General features: G+C 42.0%; 2 long non-coding RNA genes across 3 annotated transcripts in view; one reads left to right on the top strand and one right to left on the bottom strand.

The window, feature by feature from the left end:
- LOC137307107 (uncharacterized) overlaps positions 1–18724 on the top strand; it is a 40250-nt gene extending 21526 nt beyond the window's left edge. For both annotated transcript variants that reach the window (XR_010959039.1, XR_010959038.1), the window contains one exon: positions 18515–18724. This is a non-coding gene — a long non-coding RNA (uncharacterized lncRNA). The remainder of the gene's footprint in view (positions 1–18514) is intronic.
- On the bottom strand, positions 5867–7638 carry LOC137307106 (uncharacterized). Its single transcript, XR_010959037.1, has 2 exons — positions 7492–7638; positions 5867–6166 (listed from the first exon to the last, which is right to left on the bottom strand). It is a non-coding gene; the product is annotated as an uncharacterized lncRNA (long non-coding RNA).
- Positions 18725–20118: the final 1394 nt, after the last annotated feature.

Raw genomic sequence — 20118 nt, forward strand, 5'->3', positions numbered from 1 at the left:
TTCTCTCTTTCCTGACATGTGCAACCTCTCAGTTCTATGATATTGTTTGAGAAAACTGAGCTCGATGCACTCTAGAAATGTATTGCCCTTATGTCCCAGTCTATGTGAAAATTAAAATCTCCCTTCCTAACTGCTTTGCCTGAGCTACAGGCGCCTCTGATCTCCGTATTTCTGTGTAGGCTCAATACTTCCTGTTTGAAGTATTTGTTTCATTAAATGAATGTTTTTCATGCCCCAGTTCACCTCAGTGTGTTGAGATCTCCAGTGTGATGGAGCTGTCTGCGGGTTCAGGTTATGATCAGTAACTTGATTCTGTGATCCGGGACTGACAGCGCACCCATTTTAAACTGACATAAAATGTTCTAGGACTGACAGCCCAACCCTTTTAAACTGACACAGAGTTAACCGGCCACTTCCTAGAAGAGCTTCTGGCACTTTCAATTTGCTTTGCAAGTTGGCATTCCCGGGAAACAAATCCTCTGCAGCTGACTATCAAAGGAACTGCTGGAGGGTAGCAATTTATGAAAATGTACAACATAGGCCTGAAATATCTGTAATCTCTGCAACAATGTATAACATAGGCCTGAAACATCTGTAATCTCTGCAACAATGAATAACGTAGGCCTCAAACATTTGTAATCGCTGCAACAATGTATATCATAGGCATGAAACATCTGTAATCTCTGCAACAATGAATACGTAGGGTTGAAACATTTGTAATCCCTGAAACAACGTGTAGCACAGGCCTGAATCATCTCTAATCTCTGTAAAATTGTATAACATAGGTCTGAAACATCTCTAATCTCTGTAAAATTGTATAACATAGGTCTGAAACATCTCTAATCTCTGTAACATTGTATAACATAGGCCTGAAACATCTCTAAACTCTGTAAAATTGTATAACATAGGCCTGAATCATCTCTAATCTTGATGCAGCACTAAATCTGACCTCTCTCTCCTGCTCGCTGCTCGACTCTTTAATATCTCACCGAGTCTGGTCTCTCTTCCACCCGCCCCTCTCGGGCAGTCAGCAGCATGATTCTAAGTACCGAGAGCAGCACTTTCATCACACACAAATATATACAGTCACATGCACACACATACAAACACATATAGGCACATCCATACACAGAAAAGCACATCCACACACATAAAGTCACAGATGCGCACACACATACACACACACATGAACATACACATACATACAGGCACATACACACATATACACGCATATACATACATATAAAGTCACAGACACACACATAGGGCAAAAACACAAACATGTATATATATATATATATATATAAAGGCACATACATACATATACACACACACACACTCATACGGGCACACACACACACACATAAAGGCACATACACACACATACGGGAACATACACACATATACACACATACACACACATAAAGCCACACACACACACATAAAGGCAGATACGCACAAATATTCATACATACTCATACAGGCAAATACACACACATAAAGGCACATGGACACACATCAAGGCACATGCACAGACATACACATACACAAACATAAAGGTATAGAATCATGGAAAGTTAAAGCACAGAAGGAGGTAATTCGGCCCACTGTGTCCGTGCCGGCCGATAAAGAGCTATGCAGCTTAATCCCACTTTCCAGCACTTGGTCCGTAGCCGTGTAGGTTACGGCACTTCAAGTGCTCATCCAAGTGTTTTTTAAATGAGTTGCGAGTTTCTGCCACTTCCACCCTTTCAGGCAGTGAGTTCCAGACCCCCACCACCCTCTTGATGAATTTCTTTGTCCTCAACTCCCCTCTAATCGTTCTACCAATTCCTTTAAATCTGTGTCCCCTGGCACTGACATCTCTGCTAAGAGAAATAGGTAATTTTTATCCACTCTATCTAGTCCCATCATTATATTATGTACCTCAAGTAAATCTCTCCTCAGCCTCCTTTGTTCCAATGAAAACAAACCCCAGCCTATCCAATCTTTTCTCATAGCTAAAATTCTCCAGCCCTTGCAATGTCCTCGTAAATCTCCTCTGTACCCTACTGAGTGCAATCACATCTTTCTTTTAATGTGTGACCAGAACAACACGCAGTATTCAAGCTGTGGCCTAACCAATGATTTATATAGTTCTCGTATAACCTCCCTGCTCTTATATTCTATGCCTCGGCTAATAAAGGAATGTATTCCATATGCCTTCTTAAGCACCTTATCTACAAGTCCTGCTACCTTCAGGGATCTGTGGATATGCACTCCAAGGTCCCTTTGTTCCTCTACAACTCTCAGTATCCTCCCATTTATTGTTTATTCCCTTGCCTTGTTTGCCTTTCCCAAATGCATTATCTCACACTTCTCTGGATGGAATTCCATTTGCCACTTTTCTGCCCACCTGACTTGTCCATTAATATCTTCCTGCAGTCTCCAGCTTTGCTCCTCACTGAAAACAACACAGCCAATTTTTGTATCACCTGTAAACTTCTTGATCAAGCCCCCCACATTCAAGTCCAAACCATTAATATATACCAGAAAAAGCAACGGACCGAGTACTGAACCTTGCGGAACCCGACTGAAAACAGCCTTCCAGTCGCAAAGATGCCCTTCGACCATTTCCCTTTACTTCCTGCTACTGAGCCAATCAATCACTCTCACTTGGATCACATGGGATTGTACTTTTTAACCAGTCTGCCATGTGGGAGCTTGTCAAAAGCCTTGCTAAAATCCATGTACACGAGATCAAACGCGTTACCCTCCTTCTTACCTGCTCAAAAAATTCAATCAAGTTAGTCAGACACGACCCTCCCTTAACAAATCCAAGCTGACTGTCCTTGATTAACCAGTGCCTTTCTAAATGAAGGTTAATGTTATCCCTCAGAATCGATTCCAATAATTTGCCCACCACCGAGGTTAGACTGACTGCATATATTACTCTATCTATCTCTTTCTCCCTTTTTACACAATGGTACAGATTGAAGAGTCCTCCAATCCTCTGTCACATACCTGTAGCCAGGGAGGATTGGAAAATGATGGTCAGAACCTCCGCTAATGCCTCCCTTGTTTTTTTCTGAGCAGCCTGGGATACATTTCATCCGGGCCGAGTGATTTATCGACTGTCAAAAATTCCAATCTCGTTAATATTTCCTCTCTCGCTATGTTTATCCCATCCAATATTTCACACTCCTCCTTCTTAACTTCAATTCCTGCATTATCCCTCTCCTTTGTGAAGACAGAATTAAAGTATTCCTTTAGAACCATACCCACATTTTCCACCTCCACACATGGGTTAGCTTTTTGATCTCCAATAGTCTGTACTTTTTCCACAGTTATCCTCTTGCTCTTTATGCATTTATAAAACATTTTTTGGGTTTTCCGTAATTTTAATTACCAGTATTATTCTTTGCTTTCCTAATTTCCTTTTAAATTTCACCGATTTAATTTAATTTCATTTTCCATACTCCTCTAGGCTTTCTGCAGTATTGAGCACTTGGTGTCTGACATAAGATTCCTTTTTTTTGCTTTATCTTACCCTGTATGCTACTTGTCACCCAGGAGGCTCTAGATTTGGCAGTCCCACCCTTTATCTTTGTGGCAACAAGTTTACTCTGAAACCCTTGAATTTCCCTTTTAATGGCTCCGACTGCTCTGACACTGATTTAACTTCAAGTAGCTGTTTCTATTTCACTTTTGCTAAATCACTTCTCAGCTTAGTAAAATTGGCCTTAACCCAATTTTGAACTTTAACTCCTGTTCTATCTCTCCTCCACCCTATTTCATCTAACCCTATCAGCATACACTTCTGTTCATTTCTCCCTCGTGTGTTTATATCGGGATTTAAAAGGGATTTGGGTGTCCTTGTGGAGGAATCATAGAAAGTTAGCATGCAGGTACGACAATCAATTAGGATGGCAAATGGCATGTTAGCCTTTATTGCAAGGGGGTTGGGTTAAATAGTAAGGGGGACTTGCTGCAATTGTACAGGGCTCTGGTGAGATCGCACCTGGAGTGCTGTGTACAGTTTTGGCCTCCTTACCTAAAGAAAGATATACTTGCCTTAGAGAAGATTCAAAGAAGGTTCATTTGGTTAATTTCTGCTCCCTAGATTCATCTCAATTTGTGGAAATACGCTGAGCAAAATATCAGGTATTGCTTGCCAGCTATTCAAAAATTTCACATCAAATTAGAAAATGAACAAACAGATTCAGTAACAGAGACGGACTGTCAAAAATAAGGAAAAACAAGGTCCAAAAGATTCGCAGAGAGAACCAAATCAGAGGCATGGATAATTCATGGATGAAGAAGAGTGTGTAAATGTCACTTGAGGATGGAAGATAATAAAATTAGTTCAAGAATCGAGGCTGCATGAGACGTGGAGGCAGAGGTGCAGCAGAAGTTAGGACCAAAAGCAGGCTTCGCTCTCGAGCAATGTCAAAATCTTGCAGGATTCCATGCCACTGGTGGGCCTTGCACATCCTGAGCAGCTCATTTGCGAACTAGGGGTGCAGAAGCTGTGATCAGCTCATGCAATGTGTTCAGAGTACAGGCTGGGATCAGTGTGAAAGTGTTTGTGTTTGGATAGTCCTGTTGCATCAGGGATCTTAACTTAGAACGAAGACCCGGACAGAGAGAGAAAGTGGGTAAGTGACAGACAGATAGGAAACAGTGACAGGTGGAAATAAGTGAGAGAGAGGGAGATTTAGAGAGAGAGAGAAGAGAGGGTAGGCGAGATAGAATAAGGCAGAGAGATAGAAAGGGGGGAGGGAAGTTAGAGCAGCAGCGATGGAAAGGAAGAGAATGAGGCAGAGAGAGAAAGACGAGCGAGAGACAGGAAAGCGGCAGAGTTGGCGAGAAACAATGATGCAGAGAGAAGAGAGAGGGACGATACAGATGGAGTGAGGGGGAATGAGAGCGAGGCAAGAAGAGGGAACGAGAGATAGAGAAGAGAACAAGGCAGGAAGTGTAAGAGAGACGAGGCAGAGTGAAATAAGCTAGAGGTAGCGAGAGAGAGAGAGCGATTGAGAGATCGAAAAGAGAGACCCCGTCAAACTGAATGAAAGAGGGAGAACGAGGCAGGGAGTGACAGGGCCAGAGTTAAATAAACAGAGGCAGAGAAATCAGAGGCAGAGAAAGATGAAGCATAGAGAGAGATAAATTAAGTCAAAGAGAGAAAGAGTGAGTGAAAACGAGACCGAGAGATTAGGCAGAGGCAGAGAGAGCGACAGAAGTTGGAACATGTTTTATCTTTGCTTCCCAACACAGTTAAATATTTCTTATATTTTTTATTCTTCTAATGTAAGAGCGCTGTTGGGTTATAATCACAGGTTTTGAACCCATACAATTGTGTTCAGTAAGTAATGATTTTGATATAGTTACTGATGTCAGAGCAGCTTCATCCAACAGCATCGAGTTATACTGCCAGATTCACATGGGTCTCTTGTCAATCTCCCTCAACACTGGCACATCAACTCTCCCAGGGCAGGTACGGCAAGGGTTAGATAGAGAGTGAAGCCCCATCTACACTGTCTCCATCAAATACTCCCAGGGCAGGAAGAGCACGGGCTAGATTCAGAGTTAAAGCTCCCGCTTTAATGACCAATCAAGCAATCTGATGGGCCTGATGCAATGTGTGTCTCCTTCCAATCTTCCTGAAGAAACCCGGTCAAGTGAGATATCTTGAACCTTGAACGCCTGTCTTATTTCAGTAATTTTCTGAATGTGTTATTAGGCACTTTCAGAGATTCCCTGCTCTGGTCTCCTCTTCTCATTACCGACGATTCCGACATCTTCCCGCAGCCTCATAAGACCCCTGAGCATGCAAACCTGGGACACAATGATCCAAAAGAGAAACAAGACACGGATATGAAGCTGTGATCAATGCAGTGAGATTTATTTCTGAGTACAGCCCATTATTCAGACAGCAGTAATACAGGGTCCGAGGGTTATGGGACGAACACAATCAAACAGAGCCTGCTCCCCGTGAACGAAGGTTTCATTCAGTGAGAACTTGGAGCGCTCGGGCTGGTGAGAATCCATCACTGGATCTTTCACTAGTTCGGCCTGCAACAATGGAACCCATCGTGGCAGATCAGCAGCAGAGTCTCCTCGTTTGTGTTACAAGATCCCTCACGACACATTGCTCCAAGCGAGCTGCAGTTGAAAACGTGCACTAAAATACAAAACGAAGAGTTAATTAATTGACCGTTCTGAACAAAGAGGGTGGGAGATCAATGAGAAAACATGAAGCTGAGTCTGTCCGTGTTACCGGGACTGACTCTGGACCACACATGAACCTCAGCTCATTTTTACTTCATTAAACCTCGCATTGACCTCTCCCCGACCTGTAGAGACTCACTCTTTGTTCTCAAGGGCAGCACAATAGGTTTTCCACAGAATGGAGCCCACCATTCCCGCTATCTGAGACCAGAGACAAAGAAAAGAAAGATCTGACATTTATATCGAGCCTTTCCCGTCAACAGAAGGGTCGAAGGTGTTTCAAAGACAAAGGATTATTTCTGAAGTGCCGACACCATGTTGGCACCAAATTGCTCACAGCAAAGTCCCACAAACAGAAAATGAGATTGACAGTGTGGGGAGTTTCTGGTCATGTTAGTTGAGAGAGTAATGTTGGTCCAAGACACCAGGAGAACTCCCAGCTCTTCAAATAATGCCACCAAATGTTTCCTGCCCCATGAACGGGAAGACAAGGTCTCCGTTTAACGATTCATTCAAAAATGACACCTCCAACAGTGCAGCACTCCCCCAGTGCTGGGCTGTATGTACTGGAGTGGAACATCAACCCACAACATGTTCACTCAATTCCCAACTGAGGCAAACTGACACCCGGCGACTGAACTTGATAGTTTCACTGTTGATTCCTCTACTCAGTTCATGTCCTCATATTCTGATCTCTATGTAGACTGCAGAATTATTAGGATTCAGAAACCTGTTTTGAAACCCTTTTGATCCAATCCCTTCCCCTCATGTTATGAAAATCTGACTCGTGTCTGGGGTCCGGTTCCACAGATGCCTCCAGTATCGCTCCCAATTCACCATTCTTCATCTGGGTCTGAGCAGTGAGTGTGGGGGAAAGGGGCTGAAGGAGTTCCTGATGCCGTTCGCACTCTTACACTTTGTAGCAGGTAGCACTGATTGGGAGCAGGAACTGTGAGTTTCGCCCTCCCTAATACCTGGGAACTGAGACCAATTACTGAGTCTCCCAAACAGGTCAATGCTCCGGCTGAGATCCACTGACTTGGCACTGGCCAGTAATTTGTGCTTTAATTCCTGGTCTGTTTGGATCATCAAACAACACCCACCATCCCCACTACCCGCTCAGGTACCGACTAAACAATCGGGGGATTTAGTTGGTTCAGGTTAAATTCTTCAATCATTCTTACAATAATATTCATTTAACCAATCAAACCGTGAGCTTCATTCAGATCATAAAATAGTTTAAACAAAACTTGGTGTTGCGAGATCAGAGAAACTTACCTCCGCGACTTGCGACAACGACGCGTCCTCCCAACCTCCACCAATCAACAGTGATGGACTGAGTCAGCACCAGGACTCCAAATACCAAGAGCAGGACTTTCATCATCTTCCGCTGAGTTCCTCAGAGTCAGGATCAGACGGCTGGAGTACACAAGTTCTGTATCTAGACTCAGAGAGTTTGCTGTATTTATAATCGCATACACGGGGAGGGACTCTCTGAAAATATTCGGAGAAAACGAATTTCCCTTCTGTGTAACCGTGAATCAGTTGGCAGCTTGCCTCAGTTGGCAGTTCTCTATCTTTCAGATCACAAGGTTGTGTTTTTGGCCCCACTTCTGGTTTTAAAACTCGAGCTGATCTGACAGGATGTGCCAGGCACACAAGCAGGACATTTCACCCTTAACTCCACCCAAAGTATTGCATCCACATGAGCTCGAAATCAGACCCCTCTCTCCTGCACGCTTCCCGTGCACTTTAATATGCCATCTGGTGTGATGTCTCTGGTGTGATGACTCCAAGAACCGAGAGAAGAGCTTCCATCAGTTCTGGCACAGAGAGTTGTCTGCATTTTTTCATCAGACACACGGGGACTGACCGCTCTCTGAAAAAATCCTGGGAAAAGTTGTTTCCTTTCTGTGTGACTGTTGATCAGTTGGCAGCTGGACGAAGTTGGCAGTTCTCGATCTTTCAGATCACAAGGTTGTGAGCTGTGGCCCAACTAAAAGGCTTAACACGTGAGTTCAGGTGACAGAATGTGACAGATACACGAACAGGACATTTAACCCATCAACTCCAACTACAGTATTATCTCCACGTGAAGTCAATATATAACCCGTCGCACCTGCTCGCTCACCTTGCTCCTTAGTATTTCACAGTCTGATCTCTGTTCTACCGGTAAACAGACACAGAATGTTCATGGACTGACTGCACATCGCTTTTAAATTGACACGGAATGACCCGGGACTGACAGCACACCCCTTTTAAACAGGGACAGGATGATCCGAGACTAACAGCAAACCCCTTTTAAACAACCACAGAATGATCCGGGACTGACAGCACAGCCCTTTTAAACAGGGACAGGATGATCCGAGACTAACAGCAAACCCCTTTTAAACAACCACAGAATGATCCGGGACTGACAGCACATCCCTTTTAAACAGACACAGAATGATTCGGGACGAACAGCAAACCCCTTTTAAACAGATACAGAATGATCCGGGAATGACAGCACACCCCTTTAAAACAGACACAGAATGATCCGGGAATGACAGCACACCCCTTTAAAACAGACACAGAATGATCCGGGAATGACAGCACACCCCTTTAAAACAGACACAGAATGATCCGGGAATGACAGCACACCCCTTTTAAACAGGGACAGAATGATCCGGAACTAACAGCAAACCCTTTTGAAACAGACACAGAATGATCCGGTACTGACAGCAAATCCCTTTTAAACATACAGAATGATCCGGGACTGACAGCGCATCCCTTTTAAACGGACAGAATGATCCGGGACTAACAGCAAACCCTTTTTAACCAGACACAGAATGATCCGGAAATGACAGCGCATCCCCTTTAAATAAAAACTAAATGATTGGGGATTGAAGTTGAGGAGGAGTGTGAAATATTGGATGGGATAAACATAGTGAGAGAGGAAGTATTAAGAGGATTAGCTTCTTTGAAACGGGATAAATCACTCGGGCCGGATGAAATGTATCAGAGGCCGTTCAAAGAAGACAGGGAGGAAATAGCGGAGGCTTCAACAATCATTGTTCAAACTTTACTGGATACAGGGGCAGTGCAGGAGTATTGGAGGACTGGGAACATTGTACCGCTGTTTAAAAAGGGAGTGAGGGATCGGCCGATTATTACAGGCCAGTCAGCCTAAACTCAGTGGTTGGCAAATTATTGGTATCAATTCTGAGGAACGGGATATACTGTCACTTAGCAAAGGCATGAACTGATCAAGGACAGTCAGCACGGATTTGTTAAGGGGAGATCGTGTCTGACTGACTTGATGGAATGTTTCGATGAGGTGACAAGGAGGATCGATGAGAGTAGCGCAATTGATGTAGTCCACATGGATTTTAACAAGGCTTTTGACAAGGTCCCACATGGCAGATTGATCAAAAAAGTAAAGGCCCATGGGATCCAAGGGAGAGTGGCAAATTGGATCCGAAATTGGCTCTTTTGCAGGAAGCAAAGTGTAATGGTTGACGGATATTTTTGCCACTGGAAGGCTGTTTCCAGTGGGGTGCCGCACTGCTCGGTACCAGGTCCTTTTCTTTTTGTGGTATACATTAACGATTTGGACTGAAACGTAGTGGGCACGATTAAGAAAGTTGCGGATGACACAAAGATAGGCCTTGTGGTTGACAGTGACGAGGAAAGCTGTAGACTGCAGGAAGATATCAATGTACTGGTCAGGTGGGCAGAAAAGTGGCGAATGGAATTCAATCCGGAGAAGTGCGAGGTAATGAATTTGAGGAGAGCAAACAAGGCAAGGGAATACACAATAAATGAGAGGATACTGTGAGGTATAGATGAAGTGAGGGACCTTGGAGTGCATATCGACAGATCCCTGAAGGTTGCAGGAAAGGTTGATAAGGTGGTTAAGAAGGCATATGGAATGCTTTCCTTTGTTAGCCTAGGCATAGAATATAAAAGCAGGGATGTTATGCTGGAACTGTATAAAACACAACTGAGGCCACAATTTGAGTACTGCGCACAGTTCTGATCACCACATTGCTGGAAGGATGTAATTGCACGAGAGAGGCTGCAGAGGAGATTTACGAGGATGTTGCCAGGACTGGAGAATTTTACCTCGGCTGGTGTTGTTTTCCTTGTAATAGAGGAGGCGGAGGGGTGATTTGATTGAGGTGTCCTAAATTATGAGGGGCCAAGATAGAGCAGGTTGGAAGGACCTATTTCCCTTAGTGGAGGGGTCAATAATCAGGGTGCATGAATTTAAAGTGATTTGCAGAAGGTTTAGAGCGGAAATGAGGAATCTTTTTAAACCCAGAGAGTGGTGGGCGTCTGGAACACACTGCCTGAGAGGGTGGTAGAGGCAGAAACCCTCAACTCATTTAAAAAATGCCTGGATGTGCACCTGAAGAGCCTTGACCTACAGGACCATGGACAAAATGCGGGAACGTGGGATTGGGCTGGATGGCTCGTTTCTCAGCTGGCGCGTACACGATGGGGAGAATGGCCTCATTCTGTTCCGCAATTTTTCTATGACTCTATGATTCTAGGCATGGAATGATCTGGGACCGACAGCGCACGCCTTTTAAACAGCCACAGAATGATTCGGGGCTGACAGCACACCCCTTCTAAACAGGCCCAGAATGATCCGTGACTGACAGCACACCCCAACTAAACAGCCACAGAATGATTCGGGACTGACAGCACACCCCAACTAAACAGACACAGAATGATCCGGGACTGACAGCACATCCCATTCTAAACAGACACAGAATGATTCGGGACTGACAGCACACCCATTCTAAACAGCCACAGAATGATTCGGGACTGACAGCACACCCCAACTAAACAGGCACAGAATGATCCGTGACTGACAGCACACCCCAACTAAACAGGCCCAGAGTGATCCTGGACTGGTATATATTAAACACCTGGACTTGGGTATACAGGATATAATTTGAAAGTTAGCAGAAGAGACGAAACTCAGAAACGGGGTAAACAATGTAGAGGATAGTAACAGTCTTCAGGAGGACACAGACAGACTGGTGAAATGGGTCCATCCATGGCAGATGTAAATTAACGAAGAGAAGTGTGAAGTGATACGTTTGCTGGAAGAATAGGAGAGGCAATGTGGGAGAACAGAGCGATCTGTGGGTATATGTGCACAAATTTTTGAAGGTGGCAGGACAAGTTGAGAAGGCAGTAAAAGATGAGAGATCCCGGACTTTATTAATAGAGGATAGAGGACAAATGGAAGAATAATATACTAAAACTTTATAAAACAATGCTTAGGCCTCAACGGGAGTATTATGTCCAATCTGAGCACCGCACTTTAGGAAGGATGTCAAAGCCTCAGAGAAGGTACAGAAGAGGTTTACTAGATTGATTCCTGGGATGAGGGACTTCAATTATGTGGAGTGACTGAAGAAACTGCTTTGTTCTCCTTGGAACAGAAAAAAGTTAAGGGGTGATTTGATAGAGGTATGCAAAATCATTAACAGTTTTAATAGAGTAAATAATTAGAAGCTGTTTGCAGTGGCAAACGGGTCGGTAACCAAAGGACTCAGATTTAAGATGATCGGCAAAAGAGCCAGTGAAGATATGCGGTCGGTTTTTTTTCGCAGCGAGTTGTAATGATCTGGAATGCGCTGCCTGAAAAGTGGTGGAAGCAGATTCAATAGTAACTTTCATACTAATGTGTAAAAGTGAATTGGATAAATTCTTGAAGGGTAAATAATTGCAGGGCTTTGAGGAAAGAGCAGTGAAATGTGTAACATGGGCCTGAATCATCTCTAATGTACACAACAATGTGTAACATAGGCCTGAATCATCTCTAATGTACACAACAATGTGTAACACAGGCCTGAAACATTACTAATCTCTGAACCACTGTGTAACATAGGCTTGAAACATCGGCAATCGTTGCAACAATGTATAAAATAGGCCTGAAACATCTGCAATCGTTACGACAACTTGTAACATAGGCCTGCAACATTTCCAATCCCTGCAACAATATAAAGCATAGCTCTGAAACATCGCTATCTCAACAATAATATATGACTTAGGTCAGAAACGTCTCTAATATTTGCAACAATATATAAAATAGGCCTGAAACATCTCTAATTATGACAACAATGCATAACATGGGTCTAAAACTTCTCTTAACTCCACAAAAATATATAACATAGGCTTGAAACATTTCTATTGTCTGCAACAATATATATCATGTGCCTGAAACACATTTAATCTCTACATCAATGTATGCAATAAGGCTAAATCTTCTCTAATCTCAAAAACAATGTGTACCATAAACCAGAAACGTCTCTAATCTCTTACACACTGTATACAATAAGCCTGAAACTTCTCTAAATGCTACAACAATGTATAACATGGGCCTATATCAGCTCCAATATCTACAACAATGTATAACATGGGCCTATATCAGCTCCAATATCTACAACATGTATAACATGGGCCTATATCAGCTCCAATATCTACAACAATGTACAACATGGGCCTATATCAGCTCCAATATCTACAACAATGTATAACATGGGCCTGTATCAGCTCCAATATCTACAACAATGTATAACATGGGCCTATATCAGCTCCAATATCTACAACAATGTATAACATGGGCCTATATCAGCTCCAATATCTACAACAATGTATAACATGGGCCTATATCAGCTCCAATATCTACAACAATGTATAACATGGGCCTATATCAGCTCCAATATCTACAACAATGTATAACATGGGCCTATATCAGCTCCAATATCTACAACATGTATAACATGGGCCTATATCAGCTCCAATATCTACAACAATGTATAACATGGGCCTGTATCAGCTCCAATATCTACAACAATGTATAACATGGGCCTATATCAGCTCCAATATCTACAACAATGTATAACATGGGCCTATATCAGCTCCAATATCTACAACATGTATAACATGGGCCTATATCAGCTCCAATATCTACAACAATGTATAACATGGGCCTATATCAGCTCCAATATCTACAACAATGTATAACATGGGCCTATATCAGCTCCAATATCTACAACAATGTATAACATGGGCCTATATCAGCTCCAATATCTACAACAATGTACAACATGGGCCTGAAACATATCTAATCTCTGCAACAAGATGTAACATAGGCCTGAAACATATCTAATCTCTACAGCAATGTATAAAAAAGAACTGAAGCATCTTTAATCTCAACAAAAATGTGTTACACATGTCAGAAAAATCTTTACTCTCTGCAACAATATAAAAAAAAGGCCTGAAACCATTCTAAACTCAACAATAATATATAACATAGGCAGCAAGCGGCTCTGATTTTTGCAACAAGATATAAAATAGGCATGAATCATCTCTAATATCTCTAACAATGTATAATATAGGCCAGGATCATTTCTAATCTCTGCAACAAGATGTAACATAGGCTTAAAACATCTGTAACATCTGTTACAATGTATAACAAAGACCTGAATCATTTCCAATGCCTAAAACAATGTGTAACGTAGGACTGAAACATCACTAATCTGTAAAACAAGGTGGGACACAGGCCCGAAACATTTCTACCCATTGCAACAATGAGCAACAAAGCCCTCAACTATCTGTAATCTTTGCAACAATGTATAACATTATCCTGAAACAGCTGGCATCTCTACAACAATGTGTAACATCGGCCTGAAATATCTGCAATCGCTACAGCAATATCTTACATGGTCCTCAAACATCACTAATTTATACAACAATCGATAAAATTGACGTGGAACATCTCTAATCTCTACAACAATGCATAACATCGGCCTGCAACAATGTAGAAAATGGGCCTGATACAACTCTAATCATAGAAACATAGAAACATAGAAAATAGGAGCAAGAGTCGGCCATTCGGCCCTTCGGGCCTGCTCCCCCATTCAAAATGATCATGGCTTATCGTCGAACTCAGCATCCTGTTCCCGCTTTTTCCCCCTCACCCTTTAGCATTAAGAAATATATCTATCTCCTTCTCAAATACATCTAATGACTTGGCCTCCACTGCATTCTGTGGTAGAGAATTCCACAGGTTCACCACCCTCTGAGTGAAGAAATTTCTCTTCATCCCTGCTCCTGTACTCAAATCCTGATGCAATGAAGGCCAACATACCATTCGCCTTCGTAACTGCTTGCTGCATCTGAATGCTTGCTTTCAGCGACTGGTGTACGAGGACACCCAGGTCTCATTGCACCTCCCCTTTTCGCAATCTATCACCATTCAGATAATAATCACTACAAAAATGTATGACAAAGGGTAAAAACGTCTCCAATCCCGACAGTAATGTGTGACATAAGCCTGAAACATCTCCAATCTCTTGCAACAGTGTATAACATATGTCTGAAATATATCTAATTTCTACATCAATGTGTAACATGGGCCTGAAACATCTCTAATCTCCAGAACAATCTGTAAAATAGGCCCGAAACATCTGTGATCGTTGCAACAATGTATATCATGGCCCTGTCACTTTTATATCTTGTAATACTATGTAACACATTGTTGTAGAGATTAGAGATGTTTCAGGCCAATGCTACACATTGTTGAAGAGATTAGAGATGTTTCAGGCCAATGCTACACATTTTCCGAGATTAGAAATGTTTCCAGCCTATGTTATAGATTGCTTTTGAGCTTCGAGATGTTGGAGGGCCATGTTACACATTTTTGAAGAGATTACATGTGTTTCAGGCCTATGTTGCACATTGTTGTAGAGATTGAAGATGTTTGAAGCCTACTTTAGACATTGTAGTAGAGATTAGACATCTATCAGGACGATGCTGCACGTTGCAGTCGCGATTACAGGCGTTGCAGCCTGTGTTACACGTTGTTGTATAGATAACATGTTTCAGGCCTGTATTACACATTGTTATGGAGATTAGAAATGTTTCTAGCTCATGTGATACATTGTTGTTGGGATTGCAGATGTTTCAAGCCGGTGTTACGCATCTTTGTACAGATTAGAGACGTTCCAGGTCTATTTTTTTGCATTGTTGTCAAGATTCGAGTTTTTTCATGCCTTTGTTATGCATTGTTGTAGAGATCAGAGAGGTTCCAGGTCTATTTTAAACAATGTTGTCGAGATTAAAAATGTCTCAGAGATTGCAGATGATTCAGGCCTATGTTCCGGGTTGTTGTAGAGATTACAGATGCTTCTGGCCTATATTTCACGTTGCTTTAACGATTACAGATGTTTCAGGCCTGTGTTACCATAGTTGTACAGAAGACCGATGTTTCAGTCCCATGTTGTACATTGTTGAGAAGATAACAGTTATTTCAGGTCTGCGTTGCACATTTTTGCAATGAAAAGTGGTAATTTAGGCCTGTGTTCCACATCGTTGTAGAGATTAGTGCTGTTTCTGGCCTATGTGATACATTGTTTCAGAGATTACAGATGTTTCAGGCCTCTCTTACACACTGTTGCGAAGATTACAGACGTTTCCGGTCTCTGTTGCACAATTTTGCAATGAGTGGAAATGATTGAGTCCGTTGTTATACATTGTTCGAGAGATTGGAGATGTTCCAGGCCCATGTTATACAATGTTGCAGAGATTAGAGATGCTCCAGGCCTATGTTGCATATTGTTGTAGATATTGGAGCTGCTTAAGGCCTATATTACACATTGTTGTATCATTGGAGATGTTTCAGGCCTATTTCATATATTGCTGCAGCGAGTCGAGATGTCACAGACCCATGTTACATATTGTGGTAGCCATTGCAGATATTCCAGGCATTTATTACATCATGTTGTGAAGATGAGAGATGTTTCAGGCCCATGTTGCACATTTTTGCAATGAATAGAGTTAATTAGGCCCATGATACATGCTGTTGCAGAAATTAGGAATGTTTCAGGCCCATGTTATACATTATAGCAAAAATTGCCGAAGATTCTTGTCTATGTTACAGGTTGTTGTCGAGGTTAGATTTGATTCAGGCTTATGTTTTATATCATTGCAGAGATTGGAGATGTTTCAGGCCTATCTTATACTTTGTTGCAGAGATTAGTGATGTTTCATTCCCGTGTTATATATTGATATAGAGATTAGTGAAGTTTCACTCCCCTGTTATACATTGTTGTAGAGATTAGTGATGTTTCATTCCCGTGTTATACATTGTTGCAGAGATTGGAGATGTTTTAGGCCTATCTTATACATTGCTGTACAGATTAGTGATGTTTCATTGCCCTGTTATACATTGTTGTAGAGATTAATGATGTTTCATTCGCCTGTTATACATTGTTGTAGAGATTAGTGATGTTTCATTCCAGTGTTATACATTGTTGCAGAGATTGGAGATGTTTTAGGCCAAACTGATACATTGTTGTACAGATTAGTGATGTTTCATTGCCCTCTTATACATTGTTGTCTGGATTAATGATGTTTCATTCCCCTGTTATACATTGTTGTGGAGATGAATGAAGTTTCATTCCCGTGTTATACATTGTTGTAGAGATTAGTGATGTTTAATTCCCGTGTTATACATTGTTGTGGAGATTAATGATGTTTCAAGCCAATTTTATACATTGATGTAGAGATTAGAGATATTTCAGGCTCACGATATACATTGCTGGAGAGATTACAATTGTTTCAAGCCTATCTTACACATCGTTGCAGAGATTACACATTTTCATGCCGATGCTGTACTTTCTTGTGCCGATTACAGATGTTTCAGGCCTGTGTTACAGTTTGTTGCAGAGATTATACCTTTTCAAGCCTATGCTGTACATTGTTCTAGCGATTACAGGTTTCCCATGCCTATGCTACACATTGTTGAGAGATTGCAGATGTTTCAGGCCGATGTTACGCATTTTTCTAGAAATTAGCGATGTTCCAGGTTTATTTTGTACATTGTTGCAGAGATTAGAGATGTTTCGGGCCTATATTACATATCGTTGTCGAGATTAGAGATGTTTCAGGCCTATGTTGCACATTGTTGTAGCGTTTGCAGATGTCCCAGGTCTTTGTTACATAATGTTGTAGAGATGACAGATATTTCAGGTCCATGTTGCAGATTTTTTGCAATGAACAGAGGTCGTCAGGCCTATGTTACGCATTGTTGTCGAAATTCTTGATGTTTCAGTCCCAAGTTATACATTTTTGCAAAAATTACAGATATTTCTGACCTATATTACGGGTTGTTGTAGAGATTAGATTCGTTTCATGCCTATGTTATACATTGTTGCAGAGATTGTTGGTGTTTCAGGCTTAAGTCAGACATTGGTGCAGAGATTTTAAATGTTTCCTGTCTATGTTATACATTGTGGTAGAGACTAGATATGTTTCAGTCGTGTGTTCCTCATTGTTCTTTAAACGACAAATGTTTCAGGTTCATGTTACACATTGTTGTGAATATTACAATGTTTCATATCTATGTTGCTCATCTTTGCAATGAGCTGAGGTATTTCAGGCCTATGTTACAGATTGTTGCAGAGATTAGAGATGTTTCAGGTTGACGATACAAACTGTTGTTGAGATTAGAGGTGTTTCAGCCCTATTTTATACATTGACGTCGAGATTGGACATGTTTCAGGCCTATTTTATACATTATTGTGGAGATTAGATATATTTGAGGCTTATGCTGTATATTGTTAGAACGATTACAGATGCTTCATGCCTATGTTACACATTGTTGTAGCGATTGCAGATGTTTCAGGTCCATGTTACGCATTTTTCTAGAAATTAGACTTGTTCCAGGTCTATTATATACATTGTTGTAGAGGTTAGAAATGTATCAGGCCTATGTACACATCGTTGCAGAGATTAGAGATGTTCCAGTCCCATTGTGGTAGAGATTAGAGATGTGGTTACTCATTGTGATAGAGATTAGAGATGTTTCGGGCCCATGCGACACATTGTTGCAGCGATGACAGATTGTTCCGGCACATGTTATACATTGCTGCGAAGAGTGATGATGTTTCAGGCTATGTTGCACATTTCTGTAATTAATGGATGGGCTTCAGGCTTATGTAACACTTGTTGCAGAGATCAGAGATGTTTCTGCCCTGTTGCAGAATATTGCAGACATTAGAAATGTTTCAGGCCTATTTCATATATTGCTGCAGAGACGAGAGTTGTTTCTGGCCCATGTTACACCTTTTTGTTGAGATTTTTGCAATGAATAGAGATGTCTCAGGCCTATGTCGCACATTGTTGTAGCGATTGCAGATGTTCCAGGCCTTTGTTACATAATGTTGTAGCGATGACAGATGTTTCAAGTCCATGTTGCACATTTTTGCAATGAATACACGTGTTTCTGTCCTACCAGGTCTTGCGGACCTCAAGTGTCCACAGCGGTAGAACTGCAACTGAAGCCCGCAGCAAAGAGCACACAGCACAGGTAAGCTTTCCCATTCCTTGACAGAACAGAATCACCACTTCCCTTCGGGCTTGAACTTGCAGGTTAACGGGAGTCCCCTGGGAAATAGTGGACAGTTTAAACTCCGGTCGCTTCAATACATTTCCTTGAAAAATAAGTTTCTTAGTGGCGTAGAAGCACAAAGAGTCCGAGAGATATCGATTCATAAATTATTAAATGTGTCAATGCTACAACAACAAGAACTTACATTCATATCATGCCCTTAACGTCCCAAGGCACTTCACGGGAGTGTTACCAAACAAAATTTGAAAAGGACCCACATAAGGAGATAGGTGACCAAATGTCTGGTCAAATAGATAGGTTTAAAGGAGTGTCCGTGAGGAAGAGAGAGAGGTAGAGAGGCGGAGAGGTTTAGGAAGGGAATTCCAGAGATCAGGGCCTAGGCAGGTCAACAAGGCCATAGAAAGTGCAAACAAAGCACTGGGGTTAATTTCTGGAAGAATAGAATTAAAAAGCAGAGAAGTCATGTTAAACTGATATAGCACTTTGAATGGACCTCACTTGGAGTACTGAGCACATTTCTGGTCCCCATGGTACAAAAATCCCGTAGAGGGACTGGAAAAAGTGCAAAATGATTTACAATGGTGATACCAGAACTGAGACATTATAACGATCAGGGAAGACTGAACAGGCTGTGGTGCATTTTTCTGGAAAAGTGAAATCCGAGAGGTGACCTTATCGAAGTCTTTAAAATGATGAAGGGATTGTCTTGGGTCGACGGAGGGAGAATGTTTCCACATGTGGGGGAGACCAAAATTAGGATGCAAAAATATCAGAAATTCAGCAGTAAACCAATAGGAATTCAGCAGAAACGTCTTTACCCAGAGAGTCGTTGGAATGTAGAGCGTGTTAGCACAAGGAGTAGTTGAGCTGAATAGCATGAATGCATTTAAGGGGAAGCTAGATAAGTACATGAGGAAGAAAGGAATGTAAGGATATCATGATAGACTGAGGTGAAGCAGAATGGGAAGAAACTCGTGTGAAGCATGAACTATGGCATGGACCTGTTGGGCCGAATGGCTTTGTTTGTGTGCTGTAAATTCGATGTCATTTTATCGTGAATTGTGAAAAGTCGAGGTGCAGCACTCAAAACAAACTTCAGCAAGCGGCTGTGTGTCACAGAGAGTCAACACTTCGGCCGCTACGGATCTGAAGGTCTTACTTAAAATTAATGTGGGGTTTTCAAACACAGTCCTTGCTGAGAGGTTGGATTTGTGCCAAACCGAGCCTTAAATGGGCGGACCGGCTTTTATGTGCCGATCAAGAGCACCCAAAACATCTTCAAAACCTCTCCCTCAATCACTGAGGCAGAAGGGAATATAAGGTTATATTGATAGGATTGGATGAAATCAGTCGGGAGGAGGCTCGTGTGGAGCATAAACACCGGCGTGGATCAGTTGGGCCGTAATGGCCTGTTTCTGTGTTGAACATTCTCTGTAATTCGATGTTATTCCCTCCTTCTGCTTGGCTTCGTTCTTCGAGGGAATGGGAAT

Source organism: Heptranchias perlo, chromosome X (genome assembly GCF_035084215.1).
Source record: "Heptranchias perlo isolate sHepPer1 chromosome X, sHepPer1.hap1, whole genome shotgun sequence".
NCBI classification, from domain to species: Eukaryota; Metazoa; Chordata; class Chondrichthyes; order Hexanchiformes; family Hexanchidae; genus Heptranchias; species Heptranchias perlo.